The 23219-nt window shown below is 43.0% G+C and overlaps 1 long non-coding RNA gene across 1 annotated transcript in view; it reads right to left on the bottom strand.

The window, feature by feature from the left end:
• Nucleotides 1-871: 871 nt before the first annotated feature.
• LOC131482531 (uncharacterized) overlaps nucleotides 872-23219 on the bottom strand; it is a 217579-nt gene continuing 195231 nt past the window's right edge. The window contains exon 3 of the long non-coding RNA XR_009247069.1: nucleotides 872-966. This is a non-coding gene — a long non-coding RNA (uncharacterized LOC131482531). The remainder of the gene's footprint in view (nucleotides 967-23219) is intronic.

The following is a 23219-nucleotide window of genomic DNA, read 5'->3' as shown; positions in this document are numbered from 1 at the left end:
TTACCACCGCAGGCCCACCATCATGGAAAAATGTGGAAGTGAGGTCTTGCTCAATTCCTAATGAGTCAAGCCCTTCTCCAGCTGCTAGTTAGCAGCAGGAAGCCCCCAGCAGGTACCCTGATCTTTCAATATCTCTATAAAACCCTAGCCCATTTTGTGAGCCCACCAAATTATGCCCTGAACCAAAGAACCTACTCACTCTGGAGCCATTTTCCCTCCTTCCCCACCTACAGCCCTGCCCAAGGATAACTTTGTCCCAAGCTTCCCTGGTTGTGTTTTTGAATGCACCTGTTCAAGTCACAAATGTTCACTAAACAGATGTAACTACAGTCTCTCTCAACTTCCACCTGCCACCCCCCCGCAAGGGGAAAATATAGTATTGGCTCCCAGTCTCACTCTTTATCTCAGAACCATAGTTCCACATTCATCAGAACCCTCCCTACCTCTCACTTATACTAGAACAATGGTATGTCTGGCTTCAGTTCCTTCTGCTAAAAATTACCCTATGCCACATTACAGTATCATAACAATACTTTCATTTGGGATAAACGCTAGCCATGTAATTAAGGGCATGCCCCTTTGGTCAGGCCAATCTGGGTTCTCATTCTAGTTCGGCAACTTAACTGTTATGAGATGTTGAATTATAATTGCAATTTACTCAATTCCAACTTCTTCTCTGCAAGGCCTGGAAATCTGATTTCAACATACAAACATTGCTATAAGCAACAGATTGAATATCATGAACTATGTAAACCACCCATCACACTGCTTCATCCTGTAGGCACTGGATAAAAGATCATTTCCATTTCTCTTTTGTTAAATTCCAAAGAGTTATAAACAGCATCTGGCTTTAGTTTCTACTACACTCACCCACCAGTCATCATGTGGGTAGAATCTCCAAGAAAATATTCCGTCTGGAGCAGATGATTTCTGAATACTTGATCCTAACCAACCATAAGATGAGCTCTATAGAACAGAAGGGACATGCGAAGGTGAAGCAGTGGGGAGAATTAACCCCCTTGACGCTTTGTTCTATGCCAGGCACTCTTAACATGGCATAATTCACAATGAACTTGGCCATCACAGCTTCAGGAGGAGCTGAACCCCAGCAGAGCTGACTCCCAAGATCAGCATCCCAACTCCTGTGCCAAGAGCCAAAGTCATTCTCAAAAGCAAAGATACAGTGGTTAAGAAATGAGTCAGTTAGCAGGAGGAGGCTTTTATCCCAACCCTGAAGACTCCCAGATCCTCACCAAGGAACACCGAGGACTACATCCCTACTGCCAAGGAGACCACGGGGAAATGGAGTGCCTTCGGAGACCAAGAACTCTGAGGTCACCCACCCCCATTTGGATCTACCACATGGGATGGAAGAAGCCCAAATCCTGCCTTGCAGGATCCAAGGTCATCGGAACAACAACCAGGATCCCTGAGCGGTCCGCAGAAACAGAAGAACAGTAAACTTCCTTCGGGACTAGGGAGAGGAACTTTCTCTGGTCCTTGCCTGCTTTCAACTTTGGGTCCCCACCCCATCTCGTAATAACCATCAGGAGCGCTCCAGAAACCCCTCAAAACAAACAAACAAACAAACAAACAAAACTAGAATAGATAGTCAGAGAACAACAAGGAAAGCTTAGAAACAGACAGGAAACGGTCAGTGGGGATGCACTTAAAACTCACTGGGTGGGACACAAAGATTAGTTACTCCTCACTGGGGTATTGAAGATTTCTCTGCACACCCCTCCTAAACATGCTCACCTAAACTGTTGACATATGTCCTGTTAGAATTATAGAGTTAGACCACCCGAAAAACAGCCAGGTTCAGCGAAATCATGCTTCAATGCTATAAACTGCTAAAGACTAAAATTAAAATAGGCATAAGACAGCTGAATAGCAATCCAAGCCATTTTAAGGTGTATAGAACATGGTTGAATGCAAACCAAAATTGAAATGTCTATGAAGAAGTCACAGGTTGTGGTTGAAAACCTGCATTTTCCTATTAACATATTGGTTAATCAATACCATGTCAATTAATGCCATAATGTTGTAAATGGTTGGAAATATTATGTTGGGGCTTTTAATTGATTGGGATGATACTCTGCCAGCTCTACCTTCAGACCAGAGATGGTCTCCCCAAGAAATTGTTGAACTTATCTGGACAATAAGATGCTGGACTTTATGCTTGGTAAATACCTCCAATGAAAGAATGTCAACTGAATTTGAACTATGGAAATGCAACAAGGTGGAGCAATCCACCGTGGGGGGAGGGTTGGGAGGGGCGGGGGGGAATCCCAGTGCATAAAAAAATGTATCACATAATGCAATGTAATTAATTTTTTTAAAAAGGAAATGCAATAAAAATATATGTTAAAAAAAAGAAATGAGTCAGCTTGATTTCTTTGAGTCGACATGAAGGTTTGAGATCGCTTGGAAAAAAAAGTGTTGGGCAAAGGATAGAGGGCAGAGACATCTAAGTATCTCAGTCACAATGGATGGAAAGGAGAAGGTGAGAGAAAGCAAGGCTAGCATCAGGTTAAAAGCAAGGAGCAGCGCTTTGACAAATACATCAGAGAAACAAGAAAGTATCAAGGAGAAAGTAGTCACATTAATAAATAAGGAAGGCAAAAGAAATCAATGAAGATCTTTCAGTGGCAGAATGCCTCAACTTGCATTTCAAAATTGGATTTTAAGGAGAAAAGTAAAAGGGCAGAACTCAGGAGAAGCTGAGTGAGACCTTGATAAAGGCTATCGGAAGAAGCAGATGCAAACACGGAGGGACTGTTTTCCTGAAGCAGGGAACAGGCAGCTAAAGCATATAGTCAGTCTGGTGGTCAGAGCAGAGGGTACAGTGGTCTGCGTTCTCAGGGCGTGATCTCCCTGGTCAATAAGTTTTGTTTCACTCTCCAGTCTACTCTTCCCAGCTACCCTTGTCCCATTCATCCATTCTTCTTGTCAAAAAACAAAATGGTAACAATACCCCTAAGCATCTTACTGGTTTTATTTGTGGTTTTAGCATCATACAACACTTTATTCTGCAAAATAGAAGTCTTCCAATGTGCTGATCAAAAAGAGTTGATTTTACAGGCAGAGAAGGGAAAAGCAGAAACAAAGAATAGAATGAAAACCCATCATTTTAAGGTTATTTTCCTCCTATGGGGAACAGAGAAATGGAACAATAGAAAAATGACTAATTGGTTATTTTACCGTTAGCGTACCATTTTTTGGTAAGGATTAAAGGGAATTTCTTTATCCTGGTAATTAAAACTGGCTTCTTTGGGAAATCTGACTATTATTTTTTCTGAAAGTCAGGCGACAACCTAGGTTCCCTTTGGCGTCGTGGAATTTGCCATGAGGGACTCAATTATACCTTTTAATCTGCTTTTTTTGAGGGGCCCAGGGTAAGAGCCCAGTCCAAAAGAGTGGCCCCTCATAATTTTTACTTAGCAGTGTATTACATATCTATTCATCTTTTCTTGTCTTCCAGAAATGTACAATCATGTTGGAATGCTGATTTGTGGAGAGATAATAACATAAATCTGAGAAACACACAGGGAGATGAGGAGAGTTATAAACACGGCCATCAGCAGTCACAGAAGGCTGGTGGAACAGGAGTGGACAGAGAAAACAGGATAGAGATATGGGTGGGGATCCACCTTGCAGCTAGAAGGAACGATATTGCAGTTGAATGAATTTATGCCCCATGGTTGTCATGTTTTCTGTGATGTATGAGGTGCGGTGGAAAGGGTTAAGTTAACAATATGTGAAAATATAATCTAACTCTGTCCAGGAACCAGCTGACGCTGTCAAACTGTAGGGCCCCATTCCTCCTGCTTGGGCAAATATCTTCGATATTATTCAGCAACCCTGCTGGTTTGGTTGTGCTGATCTCCCTCCCATTCCCAATGTTTGAGGAACTGCAACCCTCACTGCGCCTTCCGGTCACATGGACATTCAAGTTGCCTACCTGTGCTGTGTGCTTGCACTTGATGGTCCCAGTTGATTGCAGTCATGGAGTAAGAATCTAACTCAATCTTGAGGTATCATAACACAACTCCAAGGAATTTCATACTGGATCTGAGGTCTGACCTCTCTGATTATACATCAGGGAGTTTTAAGTTATAGCCATTGTTTTTTTTAAAGATTTATTTATTTTATTACAGTCAGATATACAGAGAGGACGAGAGACAGAGAGGAAGATCTTTCGTCCGATGATTCACTCCCCAAGTGAGCCGCAACAGCCACTCCTGTGCCGATCTGGAGCCAGGAGTTAAGAACCTCCCACATGGGTGCAGGGTCCCAATACATTGGGCCGTCCTCGACTGCTTTCCCAGGCCACAGGCAGGGAGCTGGATGGGAAGTGGAACTTCCGGGATTAGAACCGGCACCAATATGGGATCCCGGGGCTTTCAAGGCGAGGACTTTAGCCTCTAGGCCACGCCGCCAGGCCCAAGTTATAGCCATTCTTAAAGTGAGGTTAGGAAGCAGAAATTTTGAGCAACAAACAAAGAGAGACACAAAGGCACAAAGAGGAATGGGACAGAGATCCACAAACTGTGCTGAACTTCCCTGAGGACCCTGGGCTTGCTAAACCTTAAATGTATCCATGCAGCTTTTTAAATGCTTTTTCTGGGAGTATCTTCGATTAGTTGTTAGTTGCAACCAGAAGTGTTCCTAATCAAAGCAATAGTGGAGGTGGATTGTTAGGTTTCCCCAGATTTGGGGATATTTGCAAGGTACAGCCTTACAAAGATAAGAAAACAATGGAGGGGCTCATGTAGTGATAGAGCAGGTTAAACCACTGCCTAGGATAATTCCCCTACTGGTGCTGGTTTGAGTCCTAGATATCCTGCTTCCAATCCAGTTCCCAGTCAATGCACCTGGGAAAGCAGAAGATTACCCAAGTGCTTAGGCCCCTGCCACCTACAGGGGAGACACTGATAGAGTCCCAGGTTCCAGGATTTGGCCTGATCCAGCTCCAGTCATTGCAGCCATTTGGGGAGTGAACCAGTAGATAGAAGATCTCTCTCTGTCTCTCCCTCTCTTTGTCTCTGTAATGTCGCCCTTGATATAAAAAGCAAGGAATCATTATAGGCAGGATTAAAGATAGTTGAAGGCTTCCTCCCAAGAACACAGGCTACAATTTAACTGTATAGTTAACTCTGGCTGTGAATAGAGACCACTTGGGAAAGTTTTAATGCCACTGCACACCTACTCCTCCTAGTTTCTGTGGTTGGCAGTTGGGGTTGTGAGATACTTTTAATATATGTTTAGGAGAAAGAACCAGGATTGAGTTAACAGACTTGGAAGGAAAGCGAAGACCAGCAATGGAGGCCTTAGGGAAGAACAGATGCTGAGGGAAGGAAAAAGGGAGGGAGCTGGATGGAGAGAGGAGCCAGGCAGAGGGCTAAGCACTGAGGGTTGGCATTTTGGAATTGGATCTGTTTTGCATATCTGGGTTAGCTCTGAGGATGGACAACAAAGCAGCCAGAGGAGAGGATTATGGAACAAGAAGGCCAGATGGACCCACTGCACATGCACAAAAGTCTCGAGAGGACAGCAGGTGTCAGAGCCAAGAATAAGTCTGAAAACTAGGAACCCAAGGTTGGTCTGGCCTTGGCAGATAGCAAAGAGGAAGTGGGAGGTTAGAGTAGACCGCAGGCCTCTATTTCCTAAGTTTTTGTAAACCATAGAGCTATTATCTTATTTATCATGCCCTGTAGGAAACATTGGGATAGAGGCCAAGAATACAGGTTGTGGATCTAGACTTGAATCCCACCTCTGATGCTTATAACACAGCGGACTTGGTTAAGTTCCTTTATATCGTAAGACTTGGTTTTGATATATGAAAATTTTGAATACATTTCATCTATATAAACATTAAATAAACAACACATGAGTGCTCAGTTTATTACTGAGTGAAAGGCATCTTGGTGGCTAGAGTAGAAATGTTCTGCTAGATGTGCTGGACAGAGAAGTGGAAGTTCCGTGGGAATGAATGGTTAAGAGGGAGGAGATGGGGAGAGAGACTTCATTTTGGAAGTAATGAGGAAGGACAGGGCAGAGGGCAGGAATGGATTCACTCATCTCAATCTTCCTAAGGGTATTTTGCTTTCTGTTGTTATAACAAACAACCACAGACTTAGTGGTTTCAGACAACACAGATTTATTACCTTCCAGCCCAGTAGGTCAGAAATCCAATAGAGGCCTCACTGGGCTAAAATCAAGGTGTCAGCAGGCCTGTGTTTCATTGTGGAGTTAAGAACCTCTATATCCCCTGGCCTCCTCCATATCGCCCTCTCCATAAGCCAGGATGATTTTCTCCCTCTCTGACTTTTATGCCTTCATCAGGTTCTTTCTGATCATAGCTGCAAGTGCCTAGAAGGACTCTTACACTCTTATACTTGTGTAGTGTTCACCTGTCTGCATCCCAGGGTCCGTAACTGAATTACAATCAGAATTTGTGTTGGAAAACCATTCTTTGCAGGTTCTGAAGATGGGGACACAGATATCTTGGGAATGGGAGACACTGTGTCTAGCCTCAGTTGAGGGGCCAGGATTCAGCTTTCAGGTGTCTGCAGAGTCCGGTTCCTGCTGCACTCTCGGTAGTGTGAAGTAAGTTGGAAATTCATTTGAGGTTGAGACACCAAGCTGTCTTGATGTCTGTATATTATTCTGCCCAGGCAGAAGGCAGCTTGGGCATGAAGATGGCAGTACTGGAAGATGGTTCATCCAAGGGTGTATCTTGGGCCAGCTGACAATAGGTGTCATGTGCAGAGGCTGAGAAGCAAATGTAGAATAGGTGTGCATCAGTGTGATGCCTAAGGTCAGCATGAATGTGCCCTTCACAGTGTGCAAGTCTTGTCCCCAATCAGTATCCTCTGCTGCCCAGAGATGCAAGCTTTCTGAAGAATGTACTTCAGCTGCCAAGACTTTTCCTCTCTACCTTGCACCCTGCTGCCACCCAGCCTCACAAAAATGTGCCTTTGGGAATGGCTGCTTGAAAAGGATCTAGTACTCACATATGTATTGAAGTGATTGATGAGCAAGTTCAAGGTATTTTTTTTCCCCAGGAGCATTTTCATTTTAATAGGAAACCCAAAGGAAAGAAAAATGAATGGTGGGCTTTTGACAGTCCTACACAAGTCAGTCATGATGGGCAGGGCCTCCAGGCACATTTCAAACCAAACCATGAACAGGGACACAGACTTCAATTATGACCAAGCAAGGCTAGGATAGACTCCAAGATAAATAAGACACCCTACCTCACTGCTTGCCTCAAACAGCATCTTTGAAGCTGTGGATTCCAGCTGCTTCTCCCCCAGCAGGTACTGCCTGCCTGTTGAGCTACACACCAAAACACCCTCATTTTCGCCTTCATGTCCCTGACTTAGGAAACCGCTCTGGCCAACTTGCTGTCAAGTCTCACCAGAGACACCTGCTCCACAGCAGGATGCCCTGTCACAGGCACTGTTCTAAACCAGAAATGACAACCTCCCCGAATAGATGGAGAGAAAGAAGGAAGAAGTTGGTGTTGGCAGTTGAGGGCCAAGAATCCTTAATAGCTACTCTCCGTATTTTACTCATCTGCAGTCCTTGAAATGGTAATAACCCCCAGGACATCTGAGATTCCCACCTCTAGCTCTAGGAATCTTGAGACTTAAAAAGGGCTTTTCAGGAAATTGACAAGCAAAGTTTTGTTCTGTTCTTTATGACTTTGCATTTCTGCCTCAGTCAGGCACAGTGAAAGGTTTTCCACCGCATAGGCAAGTTTCCTCTCATTGATTGGAACCTTTTATCTGGGCATCAGACACCATCATTCCCCAGCAAACATTGCACTGGCTGACAGCAAAGCAGTATTCTGATGGTCAGCATGTCCCATCAAGCCCACCTCTGACTGCCTCTATTATTCCTCTGATGAGAAAGAAAGAAGTTGAGGCAGAAATTAATATCTCTCTCTTTATCCCGTGGGGTCAGGACTTCTGTTATGTTATACCACCACAGAGCCTTGGTGAAGTGAGCTGACTTTCAGATGACTCTTTGGGGGACTTGCCAGGAACAAATGAAGTAGCAATAAGGGTAGAGAATGAACTGGTAAGTCCTGTCTGACTGTTCTCAATACTCAGCTATTGTCCTAGTTGCAATCCATTACTGCCTTTGGAAGGGAACTCTCACAATACAGTAAGGTCTTATGTACAATTTATAGTCAGCTACACCATGCTCACAGCAAGACACACTTAGCTAAAAGACACACTTAGCTAAAAAAGCTGATGCCTTGAGACTCTTGCCTCTGTAGCAAAATGGAAGCGAAATGCTCTAACCGTTTGGGAATGCATAGGAGAAATGGTGAACTAAGCCAGATAAAACTCCTACTGTGTTCTTCATTGTGCCAAACAGAGCTGGCTTGGGATGAATGAGAGATGTGGTTCCTGTGTTTTTGAAAAATGCCATCTGGTGGGGAAGTAGACATGAATACAGTGACACAAATAAGTACAAAATTAAAATGGACAGATTGATAAGTGTAGGAGATAATCTTATAACCTCTCCATACAGATTATATATGAGTGTCTCATGGATATATATCCATATTTATATGTATGTATGATTGTCTCTACAAATGTGGTACTTTAGAAAGTCATGCAGCTTAATTATTTTTCGTCGTACTACTGAGATATTGCAAATGACATCATTAACGTCCAAAGATCTAAAGATCTTTTAGGTTTTCTTAACCCTTAAGCCAAAAGCATTCCTTCCAGGAGGGGAAGGAGACAATCCCTATACCTAGAAAATTGTATCATGGAAAATAATAGTAATTAATAATAATAATAATAAATTAAAAGCATTCCTTCCTAAGGCTTCAACGGTGGTGAATGAAGCAGCAGTGGCACCATTATTCTTCTCAATAATTGGCTAGGCCAGAATGGATGGTCATCTCCTCCTCACTCTATGAGTCTTAGCAGAATTAAGGGAGTCAACAACTGAGATGGTTTCTGAGAACCACAGACTTGGGACTCATTATGGATGTGGGGAAAATCAGACCCTGGAAGTGAAGTGGATCACTCAAAGGCAATGCTGGGGCTGGAATTTGCAGGAAATCTATGTTCCATAGCCTGAGTCTGTGATCACCAGCTTTGCGCCACACCTGTTTTGAAGGGACTAATCCTACAGCAATAGTAGATGACAATGGGTTAGGATGCTTTCTCCTCAAGATAATCTACCTTCACTTTGTTGGAAGCCTCCAAGGGTGGGGTTGGAATATGCATATTGTCTCTATAAATGTAATGCTTTGGAATGTCATGCAGCATGGATTAATAATTTTTAGTCATACTACTGGGCTGTAATACTCTAATGATGAGGTAAAGGAATCTCAGAATACCAGAATGATTCACTCTGTGAATTAGAACAATGGCCTCCCTGCCTTACCCATAATGAACCACACATGAAAGCCCCAAGGCCAGCTGGTGTTTATATCTCTTTAGGGCATTATTGGTGCCCAGCTACACAGAGCTTTATGTATTCCTCCCATTCTGAGCATGTGTGATGTTGGACTGACAACACCCTTGGGCTCATTTAGCCTCTTCAATTGAGTAAATGCTTGAAGGCTCCTGGCATCAGCACCTTTGTGAATGCCTCCAGGAATGCATGAAGGAGAGGGGAGACCACTTTGGCCTCAGATCCTGGACACCTTTTAAGAGGAGGCCCATCCTTTTCTCCAGCCTGATCTTGGCGCCAAACAAGACCTAGTCTTGAGGTTTTTCCAACTGGTTCCACAAGTCCAGATGAAGACACCTTCTTCTGTTTATTTACTCAACATTCTAATGAGTCACAGGACCTTTGTTCTCGGTGGCAGGTTGAAAATCTGCTACTACTATTCACAGAGCCAGTGGTTTTTCCCATTGCTTTATTTTCTCTCTCAGTTTTCCCCTTGGTTTGTAATTATCCAAGACCCTGTTTTGCTTTCTCCTCACCTATCTTCCTTTCTTCATCTTTCCCCTCTCTTACTCCATTCCATCTGTACTATCCAGATGTTTATTACTGTCGTTAAAATACTGAGCAACTTAGGAAACAGGAAAGTTCATTTTCACTCCCAGTTTTGGAGGCTCCTACCTAGTCCATGAGCAAGTGCATCTGACTTCTGATGAGAATGGAGATGAAATGAGTATGAGGATCACATGGTGAGCCAGGAATCAGAGAGAGACATGCTTGTCCAGCATTTGTAACCACCACCTGGGAGAGCTACCCATCAAGGACACACCCCCACTTAGCTAAAAATCCCCCAGAGGACAGGCTCCCAGACACTCTCATTGGATCAAGCTCCACCTTAAATGTGCCCATCACCAGTGCATTAACTAAAACTGGGGTATATAGGTCTACTGGGGAAGCCAAAACAGGTTTGAACTGTAGCACCTTTCACAACTCACAAGGGATATAATGAACTCAACTAAATGAATATTTTAAAAATGTGGGAGATATAAAATGCTTCTGAATCTAAATAATTAGATAAAATGCTACATAAATAAAAGTGTATACCTGGACTTAATTTCTGATGGAACCTGAGATTCTAAGAATTTTCTCTGGTGAATGTTCTAATTTCTGTCCTTTCTTTGTGTGTGCTTTTAGTATCCTTAAGCATGCATGCTCTTTGAGAAAAGCACATGGAAGAATAAAAATAGGAAGTAGTAATACTGCTAAATGTGTACATTGTGCTTTATATCAGCAAAGCTTCACAAATATGGTCTTATTTAATTTCACACTAACTCCACAGGCAACAGATATACAATTGGATACCTACATAGATCATTCCATTTAGAAAATAAGACTTAAAGAACTGAACAACTTCCCTATGGACCCACAACAAGAAGAGCCAGATTTGAAACTCAAACCCTCTGACCTAAAGGACAGCATTCACATAGCTTTGCTACAATGCCTCAGGGGCCAGGAAAAGCAGGAGAAAAAAAGAGATGTGTAGGAGTATATGCAGTAAGCAAAACGAAGGCCAAAGCAAAGCTATGGTAAAGACAATGGGATGAAGCACCTGTGTCCTAGAAGGCAGACAGATCTTCAGCAAAAGCTTCTGAAGGGATAACCTAGGATATGATGGACAGGAGGTTTACAGATATTTCTTAGGTCAGTTTTCACATTAGAAATTTGAAGAACAATGTAGAAGTACTTATTTCAGATTCCTGAAGTCTTATTCTATTATCCTAGCCCATGCAGAGGGAAAAGCGGAGTCATTCTGGGATCCTGGTCACTTATCTGCACAGCTGGCTTCAGAGACTAATTAAGCTTGATACAATGTATGCTTTACACCAATTTCACATCAGGATTTATTCTGGCTCAAAGAGTGCAGAGATAGGTACAGTCTCCCTTGGCCCCCTCAAGTAAGTAGTTGAGGAATGAATCATGCTGCTGATGAGTTAGATAGAAGATAGTCTATTTCTGAAGGGAGACAGACACCTTGCTATACACTTGCCTGCTCATTAATGGCTGTGCGAGCATTTTACTCTTTGGAACACTGGTCTTACAAGATACACTACATAGAAAGCAATGTGTGATCAGCTCTGACTGGAAATGCAATGTCAGCTTGAGAGAATGAGAAAAAGAAAGCTCTCATGCACTGCTGACTGAGGATCCTTGGATGAGTGTTTTAATCCTGGCTCATTCATTGATTAGCTATGTGAGTTTAGACCTCATGTAACCAGCTTTGTATTCCAGAGAGCTCTGTTATGAAGCTTGCTGTCTGGTCCTCTGTCTGCCTAAATATCAATGCAGTGTGCCTGTGTCTGCCACTTTCCACATCACACACACACACACACACACACACACACACATACACACATTCACCTTCCCAATTTTAAGGGTTAATCAGGAATTCTGATTGGATGGTCATCTCTTTCACAGTCACTAATTCATCAACACCTTGATAATATCTGCTGGGCTTTCAAATATGAAGCAATCTTTTCATTTTTCTTGAGCACCCTCCTCTCCTGATCCCAATGTGTATTCATCAGTTTCTAATCTATATAACAAAATGACTGAGGCAGTTTCACTATTAAGATAAAAAGTTTATGGGGGTGGGCATTGTAACAGTGAATTAAGCAGCCCTGGGGATACCTGCAGCATGATCAGAGTGCTTGGTTTGTGTCCCTACAACTCCACTTCTGATGCAGTTTCCTGCAGATCTGCCCAGGAATCATGATGCTCTAGATACCTGGGTCTCTGCCATGCACTGCTTAGAGACTTAGATGGAGCTCTGATTCTTGGTGTAGCCACAAGTTGTTATAGGTATTAAGAGAGTGGATCAGCATGCAAAATATTTCTCTCTCTCTCTCTCTCTCTCTCTCTCTCTCTCTCTCTCTCTCTTCTCTCTTATTCTCTCTCTTTCCTGCCTTTCAAATATTGTTTGGAAAGTTCATACTCTCAGATTCTGTGGGCCTCATTTCTTCAGCTTCTAGTGGTGACTGACAAAATCCCAAGTGACACAAGGCGTCACACAGCAAGTTAGGGAGCATGTATCTGTCTCTCTCCTTGGAAAGTCACCAGATTCAACTAAGGGAGCACCAACCCACTGAGCAATTTAATCTCATCACTTTTGAAAGCACCATCTCTAACTACTGTGCTCATATTGTTTCTACACACTTAACACCATTAAGATGAGACTTTGGGGTTTAAACTCTTGCATGATTTCAAAGGCCTAATCCTATTTAGACCACAGCACCATACTAGTTATTGGAAAACTTACTGTGAATCTTTGAACATTCTACTCAATCTTCAAGGTCAAACATTTGTAGGGTAGCCAGTAGGTGGTTAAGAATAGAGAGGGTCACTGTTCAAGTTCAATTGACTTAAATGCTCTAGCATTGGCATCCTCACCTAAAGACATGGATAATATTTTCTCAGGTCATAAATAACATTCAGGCTTTGTGTTAGTTTGGGGGGATGCTAGAACAAAATACCTGGGTAGATGACTTGTGAGCAACAGAAGTTTTTTGCTCAGTTTTGGAGGCTGGGAAGGTCCAGATGAAGATGGCAGCAGAGTAGGCTCAGAGTCTGCTAGCAGCCACCACCCCTCTTTTTTCTCATTAAGATGATTTCCTGCTGTGCTCCCATTACTAGAAAGGGTGAACGAACTTCCTTGAGCCTGTTTCATAAGGACATTGGTCTCATTGTCTCATTCATGAGGGCTTGACCCCTGGGACCTGACCACTTCTCAAAGGTCTCACTTTCTCAGGGGTTAGGATTTCAGCATCTCAAGTTAAAATGAAGGGACTTGGGAGAATGAGATTGCAGTGACACAAACATTGATACCATAGCAGATACTCACACCAGTCCATGGATATCATAGAAAACAGGAGGAAGGAATGAATATTTTCTTAATATTGTAGGGAGGCTGGGCCTGTTGTGGTAGCCTAGTGGCTAAAGCCCTCATTTTGCACATGCCAGCAGTCCATCTGGGCACCAGTTCTAATTCCAGCCGCTCTACTTCCCATCCAGCTCCCTGCTTGTGGCTGGGAAAGCAGTTGAGAATGGCCCAAAACCTTGGGAGACCTGAAAGAAGCTCCTGGTTCCTGGCTTTGGACTAGCTCAGCTCCAGCTGTTGCGACTGCTTGGGGATTGAATCATCAGATGGAAGATTTTTTTTTTTATCTCTTCTTTCTGTATATCTGACTTTCCAATAAAAAATGTTTAGAAAAATATTGTAGGGAGGCTAATGAGATAAACTATTATCTCATTTAAACCACATTTTTGATTGTGGATGCTTGACACAGCAACTTAAGTCATCACTAGGAATATTTGCATTCCATATCAGAAATGCCTGGTTCCAGTCCCAGTTACTCTTCCCCGATCCAGTTTCCTGTTGATATGTATTCTGAAAGTCAGCAGATGTTGGCTCAAGTACTGGGGTCCCTCCCACACATAAAGAGACCCAGATGGAGTTTTGGGTTCCTGGATTCAGCCTGGCCCAGCCCTGGCTGCTGTGCACACTTGAGGAGTAAACCAGTGGATGAATGATCTCAATGCCTCATCTCTTGTCTCTCTTTGTCTTTTCTACAAAATGAAAATAACTATTATTTGTTTGACAGGCAGGCAGATTTACAGGGAGACTGAGACAGAGAGAGATCTTCCATGTACTAGTTCTCTCCCCAGTTGACCTCAAACAACCTGAGCTCAACCCATCCAAAGCCAAGAACCAGGAGCTTCCTCTGGGTTTCCCAAGGGGGTTCAAGGGCTCAAAGACTTGAGCCATCATCCACTGCCTTTCCAGGCAATAGCAAGAGAGCTGGCTCAGCAGTAAAGAGGCTGGAAATAGAACCAGTTTCCATATGGTATGCCAGCACTACAGCCAGAGGATTAGCCTGATGAGCCACTGCATTGCCCCCAAATATATATATATATATATTTAATATTTATTTATTTTTATTGGAAAGGCAAATTTACCACGAGGAGAAGAGACAGAGAGAAAGATCTTCCATATGCTGGCTCACTCCCCAAATGGTTACAACAGCCGGAGCTGAGACAATCCAAAGCTAGGAACCAGGAGCTTTTATCCAGTCTCCCACATGGGTGCAGGGCCCAAAGCTTTGGGCCGTCCTCCACTGCTTCCCAGGCCACAAGCATGGAGCTCGATGGGAAGCAGAGCAGCTGGGGCATGAACTGGTGCCTAGATGGGAATCCTGGTACTTGCAACAGAAGAATTAGCAGTGAGCCATTTTACCAGGCCCTGGGCCTGAAATGTTTTTAAAGTACCGTAGCTTCTCCACAAGAACTATTCAGTAAATGGTAGGATTTTTTTTATCATTATTTACAGGTTTTCTAAGGCATAAATTCTCCACTTAGCCTTATAACCTTTTCTCTTACCCTTCCTTCTGTAGCAAATAAAACCTGCTACCTGCAGCAGGTGACACTAGACTTGCTCTTATGACCATGGACTTGGTGTTCTGCTCTCACTTCCTACACTACAGAGAAGAGTCTCCTCCTTGACACTTGGAAAAAGGGAAAAGACATGTATTGTGCGGTCTAAATTGGTCGTGGGATACTATAAATCACTATTAGGATGACACAAACCAGGAAAACTGTGAAGGTGGGAGCAACTTCAAGTTCACTAGAGATGGAGCCACGGATGCACCTTTCAACAGAGAAGCCAAATGATTTATGGGAAAGAGCCTCCATGGACATTTAGTAAGATGAAGCGAGGGTGAAGAGATTCTGCTACAATAGAGATTTGGTGAAACTCTGTTACTGCAGGGAGCTAGGGGACCAGGCAAGTGATGGTAGCAAGGGAGGCTGCAGTTTCTGGAAATGCCTTTTAGCTGAGACAAGAGGAGGACAATGAAACCAATCCAGTCTCTAGTCCCTACCTGGCCCTTGAACTAGGTCTTGGTCCCTATGATATAAGCATGACAACTAAGAAAAGACAGAAGCATGATTCTGAGAGTTTTCCAGGTCTGAGGTAAAATATCAGAAAAGTGTTCAAGGGATACTGGACATGACAGTTTCCTTGGGTCTTGGAGACAGAGTGCGACCAGTGACAGAGCAAGTGGCTTTCCCTCTTCCACCAAGTAAACTATCTGTATCTTCTGGTTTATGCTGAGGTCTTCCCTCAGGAAGCACCCAGGTTAACACCGTGGCAGCGTTGAGTGGTCAGATGGGCCCTGGAACTCACCAGAGGGGGAAGAGCATGGTGAGAAACTGGTAGACAATCACACTGGCCGTTGGTGGCTTCAGCCTTGAGGTGCTACTAGGAGATAAGTGGGAACTAAGTATCTTCCGGAGTGTGAGGAAGAGGTTCTGGGCTATGCAATGTAGTCTTGCTTATTTTGGCAGCTGCAGGTGAGGCTATGAAGACTAAGTATATCTTTCCCTCTAACCAAGGATTGTGGCACTCCTATTAGCAAGTGCCAATTCCCTGCCTTCATTCTAGATCTGCTCTAATGCACACTGTTCCTAGGATGGTGAACTACAATTCAAATCTTCCTGGCCCCAAAGCTCTTCTTCTAGGTACAGCACTGTCAGTCTCCAACTCCACATGTGTGCCCTTCCATCAGATTGTGAACTCATGATAGAAGAGAATCTGAATCTGATTTTAGCATCTTGATTGTTACAAGTGCTCCACAAACTGGGAGACAGATCTTGGCCCGAGTTTTAAGGAATGGGCAAGATTAATAGATTGAAGCTGTTAATCAGGACCTCTCAACCCCCCAGTGTGCATCAGAATTGCCTTGGGAACTCATGGCATGCACATTCCCTTACAGATTAGCGGGTCTCAGGACTTTCGTTATTTATAAGCAAAAGCAAGGATTTTGATGACTGGATCCACAGAGGCGCTGCCCCCAAAATCTCTCCCAAGTGCTCTGGCCTCTGTGAGCATCTCTGTCTCCTCTCTTACTGCTAGCACTCTTTGTCTCCCACAGGATAAAGTCCCTTCTAATTTGGGTTTTCAAGAGCATATTACTCAAGCCTTCTGTGAGTGATCCTTGTTAAAATTCTTCTCTCATTTCCCTGACTTTTAGGCCACTGTAACTGTACCTCTAAGACCTGACACACTCATCTCTCCACTGAGCTTTTGATCCTGAATTACCAGCAGAGAAGGGGAGCTCACAATCATTGGCCCCTTGAATGGGAGGCATAGACCTCCACCAAGAGCCTTTCTTTGGCAAGTATGGATATTGCCTACCATGTCTGTCTCCAGAAATCACCTGCAATGACAGAAGCTGCCTCAGCCAGGGCTACTCTGGAGACAGGACAGCAGAACAAGTGGAATAAATTGAATTTGGTGGGTTTCACCACTTGGGTATAATGAAGTTGCCAAGACTAGAATTGGGAGGATGAATAATTTATCAAAGACCACACAGATGCTAAGAACACCATCATAGGACTGGTGTTGTAATGTAGCAGTTTAAACTGTTGCCCACAAATGCTAGTGCCCCATGTGGGCACCACTTCAAGTCCGAGCTACTCTACTTTCAATGCAACTTCCTGTAATGTGCCTGGGAAAAGTGTTGCATGATGGCCCAAGTTCCTGGGCTGCTACACCTATGTGGGAGACCAGGGTGAGCTCCAAACTTATTTCTGACCCAGGCCTGACCATTGCTGCCATTTGGGAGCAGATGGAACATCTTTCTTTCTTCTTCATTCTATAACTATCATTTAATAACAATAATAACAATAACAAAAAGGGTAGCATCACAATTCAAACCCATACCTGTATGACTTCCAAATTCTTTCCATCACACCAGAAAAGCTACATTCAGTCAATTTATCTTTCTTTGTCTCTATGGCACCAATGATATTACTAAGTAAATACTTGCCAAGGAAACAGTAATAGAACAGATAGGTTTTGAAGTTCTGGGAGATAGGAACAATAACTTATGCCTGGTGCCATGCCCCCTCGCTATGACCCAGTGCTGATTTCCTGGTATAGACAATGCTGCTAAACACTTTGTAGCTCTAAGAAGCATGGTGTTAGACTCAAGAGTGGCACTGTAGTCTCTATTGAAACATAAGGTACACATTTTCACTTTTGCCTCATTTCAGGTTATGAGTGCATAGAGGGTTTTAGACTCATAAGTACTATGTACCTCTGTTTCTTCTCCACACCTCAGGACCTGTTGTTTGTATGCCAAGATACTCCAATATCTCCATTCATACCTTGCCACACAGACCTCAAACCTGCATCTTGCCACTCAAAACAAGTGGAGCATGCATGTGGAGTTCAGGCATGTCTTAGACGGCAGTAGTCAGGAGTGCACCTGCTGTATTCCTGCACCTGATTACCACCTTGGAGAAGCATTAGCTCGTCTTGTTGAGCCCCAGAGGGGAGGAATCCATACCAAATCTGGGTTCTGGGTTTATGTTGGGTCTTACTGGATCTCAAGGGATCTTTTATTGACTGTGATTTGCCTGGAGTGCATGTATAAAATTTCTTAAATTATTCAGTATGGTTGGGAGAATGTCCTCAGTGAAGTTCTGCCTGCAACCACACAGGAATACTCTTGGGTCTTGCACAGTTCTTCTGAATGTCAAGGGTGTCTCAAATATGGCTACATGCAATCACTTTGCCAGCTAGTGAGGCAGCCCAGAAATTTAAGGGCACGCCATCACCTCAAAGGCAGGTACTAATATTGTGCTAAGTTGAGAGGGACCTGTGGCACGTGCCTTGTTGATGTTTGTTCTCAACACTTTCCCATTCACATGGGTTCTGGGTAACCTGGATGGAAAATCGAGTTTCTATGGAATCTCCAGGTTCTATTTTCATAACCTATCTTCAGAATGAGCCATACTCCTGCCTTAATGAAAATGCTACCCAATTATTATGATTTTATTAACAAGGCAAGTGTAGCTATTTAGGTGTAATAATACAAGAGTTGTAACTCCGAGGGGATTGTCAGATGCTAATTCTAAATTCAGAAGGCAGAGAAAAAGTGTTATTAGCCTCTTCCTTACAAAGGCGATTTCTACTCAGGGCTACGATAATGTTTGATTTTGGTGTCAGGTTGGCTAAAGTCTTAAAGGTTGCTCTAGTCATTGGAACATCATAAATCCATGAAAGAATTTAATAGTTGAAAATAGTTGAAAGCTTGATCTTCATTTTTGTCCATAGGAAGAAGATAGGCCCAAGCGCATCTTACTGGATTCCCAAGATACCTCTTTTCTCTCCATCTAGATGATGGATGATCACAGAATGTAGACTGAATTCCCAAGGACCCTCTGTAGGTCCCCCCATCATGGGTTTGTCTTGATGAGATGAGAGCAGTTTTTAATTAGACAGAGGTTGAAATTTTAAACATTATGATGCTAAACTTTTTTAATAACTGAACGTGAGCCTTAGGCATCAGAGTGGGAGTTTTTCTACGAAGGAAAGGGGCTTTGAAAATACGAGATCTCAGCCACCTTCTGTGACCACCTCACCTATACTTCAATTTTAGTTTATACACAACATATAACATTCAAAACATAACATGTTATACATAACATCATATCATCTTAAATTAAGGCAAACATGTGGTATTTAACCTTTTGGGATTGGTTCATTTCCCTTAGCATTATGGTTTCCAGTTTGGCCCATTTGGCCAGAAAGAACTGCATTTTGTTTTTTTTAATAGCTGAGTAGTATTCCATGGAGTAGATGAACCATAGCTTTCTTATCCAATCCTCTGTTGATGGGCATTTTGGTTGTTTCCATGTTTTTGCAATTACTGATTGTGCTGCTATGAACATAGGAGTGCATGTTGGTTTCTCATAGAACAAGTGTTCTGGATATATTCCTAGGAGTGCTATTGCTGGATCATACGGTATGTTGAATTTGAGTTGTTTGAATATTCTCCATACTGATTTCCATAGAGGCTGTACCAGCCTGCAGCCCCACCAGCAGTGGAGTAGGGTTCCCTTTTCCCCGCAACCTCGCCAACAAGTGTCGTTGGTGCTTTTATTCATGTGGGCCAGTCTTACTGGCGTTAGGTGGTACCTCATTGATGTTTTAATTTGGATTTCCCTTATTGCCAGGGAACTTGAGCATTTTTTCATATGTTTATTTGCCATTTGGGTTTGTTCCTTTGTGAAGTGTCTGCCCATTTCCCGTGCCCATTTCTTGAGTGGGTTGTTTGTTTTGACATTTTGGTTGTTTTGTAGCTCTTTGTATATTCTGGATATTAGCCCTCTATCACCTATGTCGTGTGCGAAGATCTTCTCCCATTCTGTGGGTTGCCTTTTTACTTTGTTGATTGTTTCTCTAGCTGTACAGAAGCTTCTTAGTTTGATGAGGTCCCAATTGTTTATTTTGGTCTTGATTTCTACTGCATCTGGAGTCTTTTTTAGGAAGTGAGGGCCTACCCCTAAGTGTTCCAGTGTGTTTCCAACATTTTCTTCCAAAAGTTTGAAGGTTTCTGGATGTAGGTTTAGATCTGTTATCCATTACTTTTAACATATTGGTTACTCATTACTATGTTAATTAATTCCATAATGATGTAAATTTTTGCTGATGGTATGTTGGAGCTTTCAATTGACTGGGATGATACTCTGCTGGCTCTGTCTTCAGACCAGAGAGGGTATACCTAAGAAGCCGTTGAACTTGACGGGACAATAAGATGCTGGACTCTATGTTTGGTATATGCTTGCAATGGGGAAATCTCAACTGAACTTGAGCTGTGGTTATGCAACAAGGTGGAGGAATCCAGCATGGTGGGAGGGTTTGGGGAGGGGTGGGGAGAACCCAAGTATCTATGTAACTGTGTCACATAATACAATGTAATTACTGAAGTTAAATAATAAATAATAAAAAAAAAAAAAGAAAATACGAGATCTCTCTGAGAACCTGCAAAGATGTAATGAGGGGACATTTGCCCAAAGATAATAGGAAGTGAAGGCTGAGGGAAAATGAAGCCATTTCCTGTTTGTGCCATATTGAGTTTAGTGCATTTTATAAACAAATTACAGAAGGTAGATTCAGTTCATTACTATATAAAGTCCTTCTGTTGTGATATAGCAAGAAATAGCATTAACAAATAAATCTTACATATATATAGTCCAAAATGAAATGTAATTACATTTTTGATACAGTTTAATATATTTCTGTCCAAAGGAAGTAGTATTAGAAATGTGACTTATTGAAAACTTCAGTGCTTTTTTACAGTTTTCAGTAGTTTGGAGGTAAAACACCTTACTTTGTTTGCTCCCCAGAAACCTAACAAAAAAAAAAACAAGACAGAAAAAACAAAGACAGGTGGGTTCCCAGAAGAGGATTGCAGAAAATCAAGGAAGCGATGGCGTTTGATCTTGAACGTAAAGGAGTTCCGCAAATAGAAAAGTGAACAAAGTTTTCTTGGCCCCATTTGTCTTGATAATGAACTGGTCGAATTGTGATTCTTACTGTGACAGGCTCTATCTCCATGTGAATACTTAGTAATCCTTTCTCCAACAGAAAATCTCAGTTCAAAGCAGATTTATTGCTGGGATTCTTGAGTTTCCCCCTTGGAAGGTCCTTGTGTCTGGGAATTCAGTTTGCTTTCTTCCTGGCACAAAGCAGTCTGGAACAGTCTGCCTGGATCACAGGCCAGAGAGCTGAGCTTTCAGGAGATTCTGGGAAAATTCAGTTTGCTTTAGACTATATTTCAAGCCACTGCAGAATCTGATTGCAGCTCCCCTCTCCATTCTAAGTCTCCTGACTTAAATTCTTGTCATTCTTCCTTGAATTCTGATGTCTCTCTTTTTGGACACCTTACTTTATTGTTTCTACCACAAAGGAATTGGCAGAGAACACTAATACAACTGTGAACTCCTGGAAGCAGAAGCCTTTCGTACTACTCTTCATTGCAGAGTTCGTATTGTGTTGTCTCAACATGTATTAAACAAAGGTTTTTAAATTAACGGATTAAATCCCACTGCTGAATGGGAATGATTAATCATGGTAACTAATACAAGACAATACAGGATGTATTTCAGCCAAAGAGCTTTGTGCATGCTACATAATTATCAAATGATCCTAAGTAACTTAAGAACACTTTCAGGTTTGCAAAGTTGTTTGGGCTCTCCCACAAGGTCAAAGCACCTCATAAAAATGATGGATGCTTTGTGCCTTCCGCTAAGCTGACAGCCTTCATCTCACACGGCTGTTTATGGGTCCTGACCCGACATTCCGTGGCTGACCTGGCAGGGCCATGTCACCAAGAAGTCACCTGAAAACCACTCAGAGACAGGCCAAGGGCTGCACCGCCGAGCCAGCTGGCTCTTCCTGGCACCTTCACCCAAACTTCCCCAGATTCAGTTGTGATGTGTGTGACAGCCAGCAGCCCTAATCCCTTCAGGAACGTTGCAGAATGTGGAGCTCATCTGTGCTTTTAGGCTGGATTTTGGTAGAAAATGGGAGATGGCACCCAACCCCCTCTGGCTTGCCAAGAGCGTGGCTGGTCTATGTGATACCCAGGCAGCTGGCACACACTGGCACTCCCTGGGACCACCCGCAAAAGCGGGTGAATGGTCCCCTGCCTCTCTGGGGGATGTGCAATCTGCATTACAATATGTGCTCCGAAGGATTTTAATGCAGCCCAAAACTTTGTCCAGGAAGCCACTGGGAACAGAGCATCTTGAAGATTTGTGGCTTTGCACCCAGCCATAGGTCTGAAGTCCAGAAGCCCGCCTGCCATGGAGAGGATGGACTACAGGCACTGTTTTTGTGGGAATTGCTCAGGCACCAGACTTTCCCTGCCCCTGAGGAAGGCCCCTCAAAGTGCCCAAGGAGTTGTATGCCCCATTTGTAAAATGGAAGACACTTTGCTAATTGACAGGCCTGCGAATGGGGTGGCACTTTAAATTACCTTGGCATTAATTGTCTGGACAGGTTGCTCACTCAAATTGCCCTGGCTCACTAATAACCCAAACGGGCTGGTGTTTTAAATGACCATGGCACTAATGGCCCAGGCTGGCTGCTATTTCACATCGCCCTGGCACTAATGGCCTGGAAAGTGGGCTGGCTTTGTAGATTAACGAGTGTCCTCCAAATGGCAAAGGATTATGGAAAAAGAAAGAAAAACAAGCATTTGCAAGGGAAATAAGAAAGAAGTACTCCTCCTTTCTCCCCCTACATTAGGTGCCTTGAGTCTATTTTTGGAGATAGTGCCTTCTCTGCAGAATATTACGCTCCCACCTCTCTCTCTTCTTTCTACACTAATCCCAGGCCACCACTCAGGCTTATCATTTTACTTTAAAAAAAATTAGAGGAAATGCACAGAAGAAGCTGCAATCTTATTTGCTCCAGGCATTGATTCTGTACTTTAATTTCTGTTTATTTCTATCTTAATCGTCTATCCTCAAATCATTTATCTACCAAGCATTGATTGACTTATTGATTATCTTCTGTGGGCAAGACCCCTGTTGAGTTTGGGGTGAAGGAGATAGAGAGTCACAGAATCAAACTCTAGAGCATTCTATTTAAGTTAAAACAGAGTACCGCTCATAAATCACTCTATTGCAAAGTCATTAGCCAGTGGCAGAGTGATGGCTTGGGTTAAAAGGACCTCAAAGCCTGGGAGAGTCTGCATAGTGACAGAAACGGGGAAAGTGTCACCCAGAGATAAATGCATTTAAAGATTTATTTATCTGAAAGGCAGAGTTACAGAGAGCAAAAAGGAGACAGAATGAGATCTTCCATCTGCTGGTTCACTCCTTGGATGGCTGGCTTGGGCCAGACCAGGCCAATGTCGGGATTCTCCTCCAGGTTTCCCACATGG

This window comes from Ochotona princeps, chromosome 18, assembly GCF_030435755.1.
Source record: "Ochotona princeps isolate mOchPri1 chromosome 18, mOchPri1.hap1, whole genome shotgun sequence".
NCBI classification, from domain to species: Eukaryota; Metazoa; Chordata; class Mammalia; order Lagomorpha; family Ochotonidae; genus Ochotona; species Ochotona princeps.
This window is presented reverse-complemented; position numbering and strand designations above follow the sequence as displayed.